We start from the raw sequence: 17305 nt of genomic DNA, 5'->3' as shown, positions 1-17305 counted from the left end.
ATAATCGTCTGAGTTCATATTCTGTCATTTGAAGCCAACATACTCCCTACTACACTAACAGAACCCAGCCAAGCAGGTGGGGATTTCTAAATAGGGAGAGGGGTCCTCTGTAAGGGGAGTGGGGTCAAGGCCACCTATGACCTGGCTGACTGTCAGCCAGGGTCTAAATGACCTTCTAAAAGTCATATAAAACTAGAGTATATGTTAGTCAGAGAGCCCCTGCTTCATTTGGAAATCAATAAGTGCACAACTCCATAGTTGTTTCTAGTATGCAGCTGCCAGGGTTGCTAAATGCAACGGTTGCCGAATACCAGGACAGACTAGTTTTGTTTCCAACTTTAGACTATTTCTTCCATCCTCTGCATTTCGTCTCCTTCTCTCACTCTAGCAGCTTCTTTTTCACTCCAGCTTTTTCACTTTCTCACTGTTTTCTTATATCGCTGTTTTTCTTCATTTATGCGTTTTTTTAACCTTTCTCTTTATTGCTCTTAGTCAAAATCTCATATGACAAATAAGTACTAGGTCGCCAAAAAATGTGCTGCTGACCACCACTTGCACACACTGTCACACATAAGGCACAGAGTATAGCTATATTAATTCATAAACTAATGTGGGGCAGATTGACATACTTACTGGATGCAGTGGGCGGCAGACACCACCCAGCTTTCTGAGATCAGGGACCCTCCACAGAGATGTTTACCGTGAAAGAGTAGGTTGATCTGCCAGGGCCACTCTCCAGACAAGGCCTCGGTCCCAGTTATGGTTTTGTTTTGGAGAGGTGGGCGGCCACAAACTGCAAAAAGAGGAAATATTTGAAAGGATGTGCAGCAACTGAAAACATGTATACACTCTGACTCAGAAGTAGACTGAAATAAAGGGATATTGGGAGAGTTAAGACAGATCAATTTTCTGAAAGGTGGTCAGGCTTGACATAGTAAGTCAAAAGACAGTTTTGTTTTCCATCAAAGGCGTATTAGACGGTGCCAACCCTTTCGCCCAGGGCAGTCAAGTACTTACTTCCTGCTGACATTACTGTAACTTTTGGGTGTTGAAAGACTGATAATCTTTTGACACCGCTGTATCTTCTTCTCAAGATAGTATTAAAATGTTACGGTAGACCAGTATGTGGGAAGTTGGCCTGGTATATGATGTTCACTATTCTAGTGAGCACCTTGCACCAGTCCAAACAACCCTTATGGTGATGGTTGTAAAGTCAACCTTATTTATAGACCAGCTATCCTAGTGGTAGCATGGACAAAAGCAGTCTAAGGCTAAACTCAAGAGGGCATGTGAAGCCAGCTGTTTTACCATATGCAAACTTTTTAATACCAAATGAAAGGACACCACACAGGTTATATATTCAAAATATATATGTATTTATTTCTAAATAGATCCCCTTAACTCTTTATGAGCACAGGAGCACAAGCGTATAACAAGTAACTTAATATAACATACAAAAGTTGCACAAATATGGATAGGCCCTGGTGGCCCGTTAGACCATATACTAAAATAATGGTATAAGTACCACGTCACGAACAATGGTAAGGCCTAGGGCCTTGGTAATCGCTGGGGCTACACTGGACTAACAGCAGTTAGGACGTGGGAGGCCCACAGGATGCGGGTGCAGTGTCTAAATGCCTTTGTTAGCAGTTACCTTGCGAGACGCCTGGCTGACTCTTTGACGACCGCCAATTCCTGCTTCCTGCCATTGCCAAACCGCCACAAGCGCTGCACCGCCTCCCGCTGCACGACTCCCGCTGGTCTTGGGAGACTGCCGCCGAGAGGAGAGCGGGGGCTGGGGAACTACATCCCCCAACAGGCCCTGCGACAGCACCATTCACAAGCGCCAGGTGGCGCATAAAAGGCGCGCATAGCCTGCAGAGCGGGGGAAACCTTTGTTAGCAGTTACCTTGCGAGACGCCTGGCTGACTCTTTGACGACCGCCAATTCCTGCTTCCTGCCATTGCCAAACCGCCACAAGCGCTGCCCCGCCTCCCGCTGCACGACTCCCGCTGGTCTTGGGAGACTGCCGCCGAGAGGAGAGCGGGGGCTGGGGAACTACATCCCCCAACAGGCCCTGCGACAGCACCATTCACAAGCGCCAGGTGGCGCATAAAAGGCGCGCATAGCCTGCAGAGCGGGGGAAACCTTTGTTAGCAGTTACCTTGCGAGACGCCTGGCTGACTCTTTGACGACCGCCAATTCCTGCTTCCTGCCATTGCCAAACCGCCACAAGCGCTGCCCCGCCTCCCGCTGCACGACTCCCGCTGGTCTTGGGAGACTGCCGCCGAGAGGAGAGCGGGGGCTGGGGAACTACATCCCCCAACAGGCCCTGCGACAGCACCATTCACAAGCGCCAGGTGGCGCATAAAAGGCGCGCATAGCCTGCAGAGCGGGGGAAACCTTTGTTAGCAGTTACCTTGCGAGACGCCTGGCTGACTCTTTGACGACCGCCAATTCCTGCTTCCTGCCATTGCCAAACCGCCACAAGCGCTGCCCCGCCTCCCGCTGCACGACTCCCGCTGGTCTTGGGAGACTGCTGCCGAGAGGAGAGCGGGGGCTGGGGAACTACATCCCCCAACAGGCCCTGCGACAGCACCATTCACAAGCGCCAGGTGGCGCATAAAAGGCGCGCATAGCCTCCCTCGCGGGACGCCGGGCTCAGCCCGTTCCAGACAGATCCAGGCTGGGCTGGGCCACCCCCCTTGGTCCCTTTATTCCGGTTGCTGCCTTCTATTCTAAAAGGTATTGATTACATATTTACTTTACACCGGGGAACCAGATCACAACAACCATGACAAGGGCCTCCAGAAGGAAAACCGCCCTACAAACTGCTTCCATTACAGGCCCGATTGACTTGTTTATTACAAAAACTAATGAGGCCATTAACCAAAACATTTCCCTGCTAGAACGTAGGGTGTCACAGGACCTTGTGATCGCCCGGAGATCCTCAATGGGCCTTCTAGCAGCGGCTTTATCCCCATATCCATCAGCTTTTCCTATTCCAGTTTTGTTACAGCCTGGCACAACAGCCCAAGTACATTCCCTCCCAAGCGCTGTCGATCTATCAGCTACCAACTTGTCATTTGAATCGGAATCAACTGAGAACCTTGAGAACACCCCCGATCTTGAGCAGATCATAACCGAAGATCCTGTACAAGAATCCGAGCTCAATGGGGTTAGAGAAGGTGCTGTTCCCAAACAGCCAGATGCTTTTAATAGGGGGAACAACTCTAAACAACATCATGTTATCAATAAAAATAAAAGCAAAGGGACTTCTGCCCCATCAACTAATAAAGCCCTCCCCAGTAATAACTGTGTACCAATTATCGTATCTACCTTACATCGTCCTACTATGGACAAAATACAAGAGGGTGGCCCGATTACAATTGACTGTGATACCCCACAACTCCTCGATAAATTCAGAGAGTTATTAAAATACCATCTACAACCCCTGGAACGGAGTATCATGGTAATCGAAAAGCAACTTGCCACACTTCTTGCTAAATTACCTAATCAGTCTAGGGTGGGAATGGTAAACCTTGGGGGGGCCTTGTTAGCGGATAGTCCAGGGATTACGCCAGTTATTCCAGTTAGACCGCCTTTTGGGCCCTCAGTACAGACAACAACAATAGAGCCTTTAACTCCTCTTCCACTAGCAGTAAATAACTGTGCAAACTCTAAGACAATAGCTAATTCTAGAAATCAGTTACCCTTATCTAATCAACACAAACCTTCTCTCCCTCCTTCTATAGCTCCATCCACAACTACCAACCCTGCGAAGACCAAGGGTCCCCCACAGCAGTCTCAATCTAAGCCATTGGTGCCTCTAAAATCTAATCCTTCAGAGGACAAGAGGGGGCCCAGATTTAAACGCCCGGTTCATCTGTCAACCGAGGTCTCCCCATTCACGGTAATTCTAACGGGAGTTCCGGAACTAACAGTAGGTACTGATGAACCATCCTGGTCCCTCCGGAATAAAATTCTTCAATGGCTCAGTATTAATAGGCCATTACAGCCCTCAAATACCGGCAGAATATCTTCTGTTTGTAGAGTTCCCTGGGTGGGGGAGAGTCCTAAGACCATTCAGGGGGATTGTGTCATTGTTACCTGTGAAGACGCATCCACAGCGAATTACATCTGCTCGTGGTCAGATTTAGAGAAGAAGGGGGGTATCGACACCCACCGTCTCTCCTTTTTCTATCCCCCCATATATAACTACCACCCCCCAATGCCACCTCCGAATTGGGTTCTACCACCTGAACAAGCATGGAACTATGGAGGCCCCTGGATGACTCAAAAGAGCAGGAGTAGGGAATGGGTACCTCGCCCTTGGTATCCTAATAACGGCCAACGTATGGGGGATGGGTGGCAAGGTATCCACACTAACAACAGATTCGAGTGCCTTGAGATGGTCGACTGACTTTGTGTTTCACCATCACCAAGTGGGCCCGCCATCAGCTATTTGGGGTCAGTTGTACGTGTGCACCTTCTTCATGATAGTGATCCAGCAGTAGTCTTTATGGGTTATGTACCCCCGGTTGAACAAGCGGATACACGGGAGGATTATGTCCGGAAAGGTTGTCTTACGGATTTACCTCTCCACAAAATCAACATGACTAATATAAAATCCCTTACCCTCAATCCTGCAGTTGGGCAATTAAGCATAGGTGAGTCATGCTCCAGTATTGAGGCACAGCCGGGAGTGTTTGTTTTTGTGTACCTGATGTGCTTTTAACTTTGAAAAATTGTTTTTAATTATCACTCACCCCCTTCCTGACACACGACTGCTGTGTGCAGGGACCTGCTTCCCACGCTGAAACGAGCGTTGGGAAAGGCGAAATCGCCGCTTTAGAGAAACTCCATCATCCTCACGGAGTAGGACACGCCCACTACGAGGCCACGCCCCCCCTTCCACAAACACCATTTAAAGCGCTCTGAACTGCGAGGGCGCTGATAACGCTATTCCTCCTGAGGCACAGCCGGGAGTGTTTGTTTTTGTGTACCTGATGTGCTTTTAACTTTGAAAAATTGTTTTTAATTATCACTCACCCCCTTCCTGACACACGACTGCTGTGTGCAGGGACCTGCTTCCCACGCTGAAACGAGCGTTGGGAAAGGCGAAATCGCCGCTTTAGAGAAACTCCATCATCCTCACGGAGTAGGACACGCCCACTACGAGGCCACGCCCCCCGTTCCACAAACACCATTTAAAGCGCTCTGAACTGCGAGGGCGCTGATAACGCTATTCCTCCTGAGGCACAGCCGGGAGTGTTTGTTTTTGTGTACCTGATGTGCTTTTAACTTTGGCCACGCCTACTCGCTTGCGGCCACGCCCACTTGCCCTACATAAACATGTGCGCCCCACGTACGCGCAGCGGACGGGCGCAGCGGGCGCGCCGTCAGCGCGCCAAAGGCGCGCCAAAGGCAAGCCCGTCTGGTCCCGTCCGGGCCCAGACGGACCCAGGCCCAGAAATGCTGCCGAAAATCCCATGTGAGCGCGTGGTATATACTGGAGACATGCTCCGCGCACTGCAACCGAGAACAATCTTGGCCTGTCACCATACGCATGCCGGAGGTAAACCTTTCCACTACTGTACGCGCTGCGCTCCATCCCCTACTGCATCTACAAAACCCGGACCTAAGATTGGACTTCTTAACTGTCGCTCCCTCCCTAAACACGCAATTGAAACAAATTTGCTAATTCTAGACCATGACTTTGATTTGCTTTTTCTTACCGAAACGTGGCTATCAGACAGCACCGACTCGGACATTGTCACGGCCTTGCCTTCTGGGTACCTCTGTCAAGCCCTACACAGACCCAAAGGGAGGGGAGGGGGGGTAGCCATAATTTTTAAGGAGCATCTCACTTGTAGAATTACTGATGCTCAAATCAAGGACTGCGAAAGCTGCCAATTCTCCATCCAATCCTCCCCAGCTCACTCTCTGTCGGGGTTTCTGATCTATCGCCCTCCGGGCCCCCCGGGAAAATTCCTTAACGCTCTCATTGAATCAGTTGCACAACTAGCATCTTCTGTCGGCAATTTTCTCATTTTAGGCGATTTAAACTTACACTTGAAAGACCCTACAGATCGGATAGCCGCTGACCTTCTCCAAGACCTGTCGTCACTCAATATCCGACTGGTAAACAATGAACCCACCCATGAGAAGGGACACCTATTGGATCCCGTCCTCACTAACGCAACAGCCATCACTACTAAGCCTCCCCTGATCCTCCCTTGGACGGACCACTTTCTTGTCCCAATCTGCTGGGATACACCCCCCATCAATCCTCAAACCCCTAAAATTCAGACCACTGACAGACGGTGGCATAAACTTGCACCTGAGGAATGGGCCGCCGCTTTAGCAAAGTCCACTCCTGAGCTCTCCAGCAACCCTGCTATTGCTGATAAGCAGGTCAATGAATGGCTCACCTCCTCTCTTGATGTACTCATCCCTAAAACCTCCTCCCTCAAACACCCCCAAAAGAGTAGCCTCGGCTCCATGGTACTCACCAGAGCTTAAAGCCCTGCGCCAAGAGTGCAAGAGGACGGAACGATCCTGGAGGAAAGTCAAATCGGAAACAAATAAAGAGATCTACTCTGCTTCTCTCCTTAATTACAAAACCACATCCGTAAAACCAAAACTGCGTTTTTTCAGGAGAGAATAGAGAAAGCAGTGTGCTCCAGCAAGGAATCCTATACCATCCTAAAAGACCTTCTGAAAACCCCAGCGCCCGGACCTAAACATCCCATTGACCCTACAGCTGATCAGACCAAATGCCAACAATTGGCGGATTTCTTTCACGGGAAAATCCTAAAAATCCTCGAGTCTATTCCCTCCGCGTCTCTGTGTGAGGAACACGATCCCCTGCAACCTTCAACACCCTGCCGTCTTTCTTCGTGGGGTCAAGTCACGATTGAAGAAGTGGAAAACACGTTAACATCTATAAAAAGCGGCTCTCCTAAGGATCCCGCCCCACTCCGAATTCTTAAAAAGGTTGCCTCCACGATCATCCCCCCGTGACCCACCTGATTAACACCTCACTCCAACAGGGAGTTGTACCCCTAAGCTGGAAGGCGGCGGTCGTGAAAGCTCTGTTAAAAAAACCCTCCCTTGACCCCGAAAACCTGGCGAACTATAGGCCCATCTCCTTACTCCCAGGAATCAGCAAGATTGCCGAAAAACTGGTTAATAGAAAACTTTCCCAGTTCCTGGAAGCCAATAACATACTAAAAAGCTCCCAGATGGGCTTTCGCCCAGGGCAGGGCACAGACATCGCCCTCCTAGCAGCGGTTGAGGAGGCCAGAACGCTACTGGACGGAGGAGGATCAGTGGCAGTGATCCTCCTCAACCTAAGCGCGGCCTTCGATACCGTCGACCACCGACTTCTTATTAAAAGACTCAAGGGAGTCGGTGTAGAGGGTTCCGCCTTAGCCTGGCTTACATCCTTCCTGGCTCAACGGACCTACCAAATCTGGGAGAACAACGCCCGCTCCTCCGAAATTCCCCTCCAATGTGGCGTGCCTCAGGGCTCCTCCCTGAGCCCCACATTATTTAATATCTATATGTCCACATTGGAGGAGGTCATCATTCCATTCGGAGTGAGTGTCGTCAGTTACGCTGACGACACACAATTGGTTGTGTCATTATCCCACCCCAAACAACAACCAGCAGACCTATTCAATTGCCTTGCGCAGGTCCATCACTGGATGAACACCTCTGCCCTAAAACTAAATGGGTCAAAAACGGAGGTTCTGCTCCTTGGCCCACCAGGATTCACACTGTCCCCGAACATCTGGCCAGCCTGTCTGGGCCCTCTTCCCGCACCCAGAGAGGAAGTAAAGAGTCTGGGAGTGTGGCTTGATACCGACCTCTCGTTCACTGTGCAGGCAAAGAAAGTGGCCGGGACCTGCTTTGGACTTCTGAAATCATTGAGGAAAGTCCTGCCCCTCCTGCCCACCGACTCCCAAAAGTTGCTTATTCAAGGCCTAATAATCTCGAGGCTTGATTATAGCAACGTGATATACCTAGGCGCCCCAGAGGTGACTCTGAACAAACTTCAGAGAATTCAGAATACCGCGGCCCGGATTCTCACAAATACCCCTGCCAGAGCATCGGCCAAACCGGCCTTAAAACTCCTCCACTGGCTTCCCATAAGAGAGCGGGTCAAATTCAAGGCCCTGTGCCTGGCCTACAAACTACGACGAAATCAAGGCCCCCCTGTTCTCAAGAAATTCATTACACCTTACAAATCCTCAAGACCCCTCCGCTCTGACACAGAAAATCTCATTGTTGCCCCCAAATTCAAGAGAGCCCGGTCTGGAGGAAGGCGTTTCTCAGTCCAGACTGCCCGACTTTGGAACGCACTTCCCCGAGTCCTTCGCCTCGAACCTCAATACCTTCGCTTTAGGAAACGGCTCAAAACCCACCTCTTTCCACAGTGAATCACTCTCGGCCCTTATCTTGTTCTTTCGTTCCACCCTCCTTGTCCTTTGTCCCTTTTCCCCTTCCCTTGTCCCACTGTACTCAGGAGATAGGATTTTCTAGCGCTGGGATACCTCCGGGTGACTACGCGCTCTACAAAATAAATAATAATAATAATGTAGGCCTCTTGATGACCCTAGACCTATTACAGGGGAGAACACCAAGGAGGCTAATTTAATAACATCCCGGGTCATTCAGCAGGAGCAAGCTGACCATGATCCTACCGAGTCTACTGGCCTCACCCTCATTTCTTGGAATATTGCCGGTATTGCAGCGAAGTTAGACACTCCCTTTTGGCCCAGGTTTATGGGGTAAGGTTTCGATATAATCCTCCTCCAAGAAACTTGGTCCCAGAAGCATATAGATATAGAGGGCTATTCTTCACACTGCCTTAAAGCCACTAAATCAAGTTCAGGCAGGGCCAAGGGGGGCCTTCTGTTACTTCTGTCCAACAAATTACACGACTGTGTGGTCAGAAGCAGCACGACAGTGGGAACTCACAGCCAGGTAATGAGGGTTGAATGTGGTAAGGGTAATGATCTGGTTTTGGTAAACTTTTATAACAACATCTTCGATACCTCCAGAGGGAACATTTTGTTCCCCTTGGAAAAGGAAATTGCAAGGGTTCTGGCCCTCTCCAGCAGAAAGGCAGACGTTCTATGGGCCGGGGATTTCATTCTCCAGCCATGCCATCTATCAAAAGGGAATCCGTGTGGTTTCGGATCGGAGTTGGTTAATCATTGGGGGTGCGTGGGTGAGAGTGAGGATTTTCTTCATTTCCCTCATTGCCATTATGGCTCAACCCTAAATAAACTGTTAACCAAATTTGATTTACATCTGTTAAGCTGCAACAAAAACAGTTTGCATGCCACCTGTTCCACCTTTACTGGGAGGAATGCCGGGTCTTTTATAGACCATATTTTGTTCTCTAGCACAGGAGACTTTACAAACCTGAGTATTAGAGAGGAAAGTTTAAGTGACCACAATAGCATTTGTATCACCCTCCCAGGTCGAGGTGCTACCCCTGTGATTGGTGAAACCTGTTCTACTGATTTAGTTCCCATCAGACCCAATGGTATGAGGATTAGATGGTCTGGAACAAACTCCATGGCAAAACTGAGGGAGGTCATAATTAGCTGCAAACCGGAAATTAGTTATTGCTTAAAAAATGTTATCAATCCTGATCTCTTATTGTCTCAATTTATTAAAATAAACAATATTATAGAAGGTATTTTTACTAAAACATCCTCATCTAACAGAGCCATAAAGAGTGGATGGTTTGACAAACCGTGTATAATTGCTTTACAGCAATTGAAGAAGGCCTTACGTGTCAAACCTCGTGACATCAACAGTATTAAGCAATTAAGGTTTACCTATAAAATGGCCATTTCCAGTAGGAAAAAGGTTTTACAAAGCGAAGCATGGGATAAATTAAAGGAAGCAGCTGAGACAAAAAACTGTAAACTCTACTGGGAAATGATCAACAGCCCGTTTTTAAATACAGATGGTGTCCCAGCATTAACCTCGCATGTTGCATGTAATGACTGGATCATTCATTTTACAAGCATCTTTAATCCTGACGGGTCTCCCTTAGATGTTTCAGCCACTGAGGCCTCATCCTGGATATCTCTACCCCTGGGAATAACCCTGGAGGAGGGTTTTGAAGGCCTGTCCAATAGCAAGGGTGGGAAAGCCCCGGGCCCGGACGGGGTCCCCATTGACCTATTAAAAGCAGAACCAAATTTGTGGGCTCCTATCCTGGTTAGGACCTTTAACTGTGCAGCAGAAGGTAACATCCCCCCCTCCTGGGGTCAATCCGTTATCATTCCCCTATTTAAAAAAGGTAGAAAATCTGAGGCGTCAAACTACCGTCCTATTTCTTTGTTGGACGCCTCGGTAAAGGTAATGAGCAGAATTCTGCTCAAAAGGCTCGAAACCTGGGCAACAGATTCGAATATTTTAACAAAGGTGCAATATGGCTTCAGGAAAGGCATGGGCACCCTGGAGCAATGTGTTAATTTGGACCTTATTTTGAATAAATATACCGTTGTTAAAAAGGGCAACCTTTTTTATGTTTTGCTGACCTGAGCAGCGCTTTTGATTTAGTTGATCACGGCATTCTTTGGGAGGTTTTGATAGAATCAGGGGCACCGAAGGAAATCGTTCACTTTTTGGCCAGGCTTTATGAGAAACTTTCCTGTAAAGTTCGCTATGGTACCCTGGGCGAATGTACTCCGTTTCTTAAAGTCTCAAGGGGAATTCGCCAAGGATGCGTTTTGGCTCCCCTTTTATTTTCCCTTTTCATTAATTGTATCGATCGTACACTGGCCGATATTCCAGCTGATGCCCCTTTGATAGGAGGCACACCTGTCCCAATCCTATTATATGCGGATGACGCTGTTCTCCTATCCCGCACTCAGCTTGGGTTACAGCGACTAATCGATAGTTTCCAGCTGTTTATTCAAAATAGGAGGCTCCGCGTGAACAATTCGAAGACATATGTAATGTCGTGCGGGCAGGCTGTAAATAAGCCGAAGCACAACTTTTACCTGGATAGCAATAAAATGACACATGTGAAATCCTTTTGCTATCTGGGAATTACATATAATTCTGACGGGTCATGGTCTGCTGAGTTTGATAACATCAGATTAAAGATGCTGCGGACCACCAATAGTATATTCCGTTTTGCATCCAAGCTTGGTTCAAGAAGTATCCCAGATATGATTAAGATATATAACATCCGCTGTGTTTCCTCGGCTTTGTACGGGGCGGGCGTGTGGGGCCATATTGAAGGTCCTTCGCTCCTAAAGGATGAAAATAAGTTTTTAAAGAGACTGTTATGTGCCCCTCTTTCTGCCTGTGTACAATTAATCCATGATGAGGTAGGGATCGTGCAAATCTCTGATTTAGCAGCCGTTCGGCCACTCTTATTGTGGCGTTCTATTTGGGCTAAGTCTGAGACACGATTCACTCAAGAAATTATTCTTGATTGTATAGGCCTGGATTACTCATCACGTATTCAGTGGTTGAAATATATTCATTTCTGGTATAAATCCCTATTTGATATTGACATTCTTTTAGACCCTGAACAGGCAGTAGCTATTCCCAAAAAGGAAATCAAACAAACATTCATTGATTTCAAAAGGAATGAGCGAGATAAGGTGTATGGAAAGTTAGCTACAGTGAGGTTTTACAAGGAATTGAATGTACCCCCGGGGCTTCAAACTTATCTTGTACATGTGTCCCGTCCATCCCATCAATTTGTGTTAACTCGAGTAAGATTGGGTATTGTACATCACCTTGTTGCTTTTCCAAACCAGAAAATTAGATCAGAAATGCCCTGTCCCTGCGACAATACCTCACGTCAGAGTTGCTGCCATTTTTTACTTTTTTGTAAATGTTATCACTTTTTAAGAGTAAAATACCTTAAACCCATCTTTTTAAAATACAACATCAGAACTACTAAGAGTGCCCTAGTACTATTATCTTCTTTAGAGAACGTGGATATTTGTTTTTTTGTTGCTACTTATATCCTGAAATGTACAGCTGCCAGGAAAAGCATTGTGCTGCCATAAACATATAATTCCTGTCTGTACATCAACGTTCTTGCTTATGCTGCTCTACACCCATTGTATTTAAATGTTTGTTTATATTATTATGTACAGCTGCCAGGAAAAGCACTTGATGCGCTAACTGTATTTTCCTGTCTGTACTTTTATGACCCTTTTAAAATAAATTTTTAGCCATGTTATATATTTTATTAAATACTGTTGCCCGGTGTATGCTATCATAGGTCCCTGTATGCGCTATTCATGTGTACATTTCAAGTCTTTTTTAGAACTGTCATTATATATGTAATGAATTGTCTTTAGTTGTTGCTTGTATGATTTGAATCTTTCAAATCGAATAAAAGCTTATGACTTGACTTGACTTGACTCAAGAGGGCATGTGAAGCCAACTGTTTTACCATATGCAATCCCTTTAATACGAAATGAAAGGACACCACACAGGTTATATATTCAAAATATATGTGTATTTATTTCTAAAACAATCCTCTGGACTCTTTATGAGGACAGAGGCAAAAGCGCATAACAAGTAACTTAATATAACATACAATAAGTTGCACAAAAATGGATAGGCCCTGGTGGCCCGCTAAACCATATACTAAAATAGTTGTATAAGAACCACGTCACAAACAGTTGGAAGACCTAGGGCCTTGGGAATCGCTGGGGCTACACTGGACTAACAGTTGTTAGGGAGCAGGAGGCCCACGGGATGCGTGTGCAGTGTCTAATTGCGCACGAGTGCACACATAAAAGTCAATGGGTGCGTAAAGTTAGAAAATTAAAGAATTAGGGGCCCGATGTAGGTAATTCATATTTACCGACTCTTAAATACCGAATTTTACCGATTCGGTATTTAAGAGTCGGTAAATATGAAGGGGGGAGATGTAGGTATTACAGATTCTGTAAATACCGAATCATTAAGATTCGGTGTTTACCGATTCTGTAATTACAGATTCGGTATTTCCCATTAATTCCTATGGGCTTTGAAGCCCATAGGAATCAATGGGAAATACCGATTCTGTAATTACAGAATCGGTAAATGCCGATTCCAGCAAGGGTGCAGGGGGTGTCACTTTGACACCCTCTAGCACCCCACAGACAGGCATGTGTGCCATGTGGCACACAGACATGCCCTAAGGGCACATTTGTCTCTCACATGGCATAGGTGTGCATGCACACATGTGCATGCACACCTGGATTCGGTATTTTACCACCCAATTGGATTGGGTGGTAAAATACCGATTCTGTATGCCCTTTGGGACTCAGAAGAGTCCCACCTACATTTAGATTTACCGAATCGGTAAAATTACCGATTCTGTATTTTACAGATCCGGTAAATTCACCGATTCGGTAAATTTACCGAATCTGTAAAATAAATGCCCCTACATCCCGATTCTTAAATACCGGTCGGTAACGGCCGAAATCGGCCGTTACCGACTGGTATTTAGTCTCCTACATCTGGCCCCTGGAGTCTTCCGACTGGACTAGGAACTAACCACTTAAAACTGGGGCACTAGGATAGTCAATCTTCACAGGAGCACCGGAGTACTTGCGCTACCTCACCCACAGGAAGCGGGTGCATAGGTCCCAAAGTGTGTCGGGTTTCGTCGTGGATTCCCATGGAGCCTTGGAGAAAAGATGCTGCAGGCGACCAGGAGAGAAGAGTCCAATTGGATCCAAGGGCAGATCGAGGATGAGGAGTACCTGAAAGCAGAGCGGACAGAGTCTGGGTCACTAGCCAGTGACTAGGATGGAACCAGAAAGGAACCAGGCGATGTCGGGAAGCAATCAGGTGCTGTCATGAAGCTTGTCTCTGCTGCCACGTGGACCAGGAGGTGTCGACGACAACCAGGAGCTTGGCACAGACTGTCCCACAAAGGTTCTCGATGTTGACGGTGTCGGTTCTCGATTCGGAATCAACAGGCCTTGGCAAATGCAACCCACGCAGGAATCAAAGATGGCTTCTTAATCAGATCAGCAAGGTATGGTGGGCCGCTCCTTTTCAGGGGAGCGAGGGCCAGTCTGGAACAACCAGACCAGCAGTGTAAATTCAAAAGATCATCGTCACAGAGGCCACTAGCCAATGGGCAAGTGACCGGACAGACGCATTGAGCAGGAAAAGGCAGAAGGGCCTCACGCAGTACTCGTGGAGTGTGGAGGGCTGATCTTCGGTTCAGTTGGTGCTCGGGGCTGGAGCTTCTCAATCCCCAATGCACAACTTTGTGGGTGCCTCAGAAGTTGCACGGAAAGCAATTTGCTGGATTTCCAAGATGGCCAGTCCCACGTCTCTCGTCGCCTCCACGGGTCTCAGTTTTGCTGTGGCTGTGGATCGGGCTGTTAGATGTCTGGAAGTCTGGGTCTTGTCAGGCTCTGTGCTCGGGCTCCGGCAAGAGCATTGACAAAGCAAACTGTTGATCGCTTGATGGTGCCTGCTTGTGCAGGGTGGTCACTCCTTGACCACAAGGGAGATTCTTCAGTCTTCTACATCGAGTAGGATGTTGAAGGTCCAGAGTTTTTTATCAGAGTTTCAGTCAGGATAAATCTAAAGCTCCGACCTATATACCAAATCTAGGGGCTGGATTACCTGCTGGGTCCCTCCTATGGGTGGGACCCAGGAAGAGGGTGGTTACACCCCTTTCCCTTTGTCCCGTTTCGCGTCAGAGCTGGGGCTGGAGTGCCCCAGCACCGGTTTGAACTGGACTATGCATGGGACACCTTGTGTGCCCCAGGCAGTGTCTCATTTCATTCAGCCCTCCCTGCCCCAATACACTATAGCCTGTCTGGGGTGGTGCTAGCACCTCCCTGTGACAGGAAACCTATTGTCCAAGCCTCCCTTGCTGGAAGGACTCCCAGCAGCAGGAGGTCAGACTTGCGTCTGTGGCAGCAGCATCCATTTTGTGATGCTGAGGCTCTGGTTAACTTTAACCGGGATTAATGGAAGTAACATGTCTTCTCCCTCTAGAAGGGTGGAATGCTACCCCCGTCACCAGAACTGGCAAGGGGGTAGTATTCCAAAGCGTATGACACCTTACACGACATGTTTTGATAAAGCCAAACCAAAAGTTAGCAATAACCACGAGGATTATAATGCATTTAAGAGTATATGGTATGGCAATATCATAGAACAGCTATAAGGACATGGTTCCGAAAGCTGCAGACAGGCTCAGCTCATGCTAGAGCACCATCTCACATAAAACCAAGCACTCTGCCCTCAGGATTGTTAAGGCCTGCCATAGGAGTGACTTATAGGTGCATATGTGTCTATGTATAATGGTAGGTATAGGAATACGAAATATGAAACAAAAAGGGAGTTCCCCCTTGATCCTATGAGGGACGGGGTAGTGAGTGTAAAAGGAAAAAAGAGTTCTACCAAGTATCTGCTATATTGCAATGTTATTGCAATGGCCCTGGTCTGGGTCAGAGAGCACTGTATCTCAGAGTTTACTGGATTATTGTCCAAAGATTGGACCACATCGAAAGCAATAAATTTGAACACAAATTCTTTTTATGACAGAGGGTGATTCCCTCAGGTTTTAATAATAAAATGTCAACATTTTTTTAAAACATAATGTATACATGTGGTTTCAATATAGAACTCCTCTTTACGTACTTTGTGCATTTATAATGTGTGTTCAAATTTATTGCTTTCGATGTGGTCCAATCTTTGGACAATAATCCAGTAAACTCTGAGATACAGTGTCCTCTGACCCAGACCTGGGCCATTGCAATAACATTGCAATATAGCAGATACTTGGCAGGTATAGGAATACTACACCTAAGCAAGGGGTGATTACACGACCTTGCCCCAGCTGAGTGATCAGCCAGTTGTGTCAGTTTGGATGGCCAGCCAGGGGTGGCAAAAGATATGCTACAGCCCCTGGTAGGCCTTGGGTGCACCTATTCCCTGGGTACCTATGGTACACTGTACAGAGACTCACAAGAGTGACCCAATATCCAATTAGGTATGTACCTAAGGTACATGGAGTCGTTTCGTTTCAAAAGCTTTTATTCGGATTGTCATAACAGTCCATGTAAGCACAAACAAAAATCAAAACAACAGATTACGATAATAATTAATCACAACAACACATTATGGCTGACAAAAATTATGAAAATTATTCGCGGGATAGCCAATGCATTTCTCTTTCGTATTATACATATGTACAAGCCAAGTCCCCCCAAAAGATTGCTTAAATTCCTTGTGCAATGAGTGCGTCCATAAAGTGCAAAAGTGCTACATATAATTCAAGGATATACGCCTTAATACATTATGATAAAATTATTCCATCAATATTTAAAAACATGTTACCAAAACGGCAGTAAAAATAATCGACTATATGCAAATATAAATATTAAAACTCTTCTAAAAGGAAGAATATGCCAGCAGGGTGAATGTATAGTTCATGTATTTTAACTCTATACTATTTACCTAGTTAAACAGTAATGGATTTCCTAGCATCTATACATTTCATTATATACATAGCAACAGCAAAGCAAGTATCTGGATTTTCTAGGCGCATAATTAATTTCATTGCAAAATTTGTGGATTGAGCATTACATTTTAAAAGAGTTGGTTTAAGATAAAAAAGCCTTAAAAAATAATAAAATTTACAAAACAGTAAAAAATGACGGCAGCTTTGTCGTGAGATTCCATCGCAGGGGCAAACAGAGTTTGAACCAGTTCTCATAACAGTAAATGCCACCAAATGATGTACGGTACCCAATCTGAGATGCGTTAAAACAAATCGATGTGAATTATATGTGACCATAGACAAGTAAGACTGGAAGCCTTTATTTAAATCAAGCTCTTGGTAAAAGACAACCGTTGGTAGCGTCCTAGATTGCCTTACTCTATTCTCTCTCTTGTATGATAAAAAATGTTCCTTTAATTCCTTCTTAGGTATAGAGGCGGCAAAATCTGGATTTAACAGAATGTCATTGTTAAATAAAATACGGTACCAATAATGAATATATTTCAACCATGGTATATGGGAAAAGTAATCAAGTTTTAGACAGTCTCTTATTATTTGTTGTGTAAACAACGTTTCTGATTTTGCCCAAATGGATCGCCATAATGTTAAAGGACGCAAAGCTGCAAGATCTGTAATATAGTTAATACCTACTTCTTCATGCAAAAGAAAAGTTGATGCAGATTGGGGGACACACAATACTCTCTTTAGGAATTTGTTTTCGTCACATTGCACGGTTTTCCCCTCGCAGTAACCCCAGATTCCTGCCCCATACAATGCTGA

The 17305-nt window shown here is 46.4% G+C and overlaps 1 protein-coding gene across 1 annotated transcript in view; it reads right to left on the bottom strand.

The window, feature by feature from the left end:
* Nucleotides 1-862, bottom strand: part of LOC144766850 (polyserase-2-like) — a 1745029-nt gene extending 1744167 nt beyond the window's left edge. The window contains exon 1 of the mRNA XM_078650565.1: nucleotides 634-862. The gene's annotated coding sequence lies outside the window, so the exon portion shown is untranslated. The remainder of the gene's footprint in view (nucleotides 1-633) is intronic.
* Between the last annotated feature and the right edge of the window lie 16443 nt (nucleotides 863-17305).

Source organism: Lissotriton helveticus, chromosome 7, assembly GCF_964261635.1.
Source record: "Lissotriton helveticus chromosome 7, aLisHel1.1, whole genome shotgun sequence".
NCBI classification, from domain to species: Eukaryota; Metazoa; Chordata; class Amphibia; order Caudata; family Salamandridae; genus Lissotriton; species Lissotriton helveticus.
The sequence above is the reverse complement of the archived record's forward strand: the minus strand, read 5'-3'. Positions and strand labels throughout refer to the sequence as shown.